Source organism: Cystoisospora suis, assembly GCF_002600585.1.
Source record: "Cystoisospora suis strain Wien I chromosome Unknown contig_866, whole genome shotgun sequence".
Classification (NCBI taxonomy): Eukaryota; Apicomplexa; class Conoidasida; order Eucoccidiorida; family Sarcocystidae; genus Cystoisospora; species Cystoisospora suis.
Window position 1 is genome coordinate 1 of NW_027153667.1, and position 348 is coordinate 348.

The following is a 348-nucleotide window of genomic DNA, read 5'->3' on the forward strand; positions in this document are numbered from 1 at the left end:
AATGATCTTGACTGCATACCCACCAGGTTCGACAACGAAGAAGAGTTCTACTCTTTCTTTCTTATGATACTTTCTATTGTCCCCTTCTTTCAGACCAAGATTCTTCTCTTCCTCGCCTCCTACTTGATCTCTGCGACTCCTTCCACAAGTGAAAGAAGAAGAAGAAGAAGCGGGGAGAGAAAGACAGTGACAAGGAGTTGTGATTGGAGTGTATAGACACCTCAACTCCGATCGCGCTTGAAAAGCAAAAGAGAATTCTCCTTCTTCCGTAATTTCTATGAGGCCCCAGGAGGTATGAAAATTCATAGCCGGTAATTCTTGTGTATCGACCAGAGAAGAAGAAGAAAA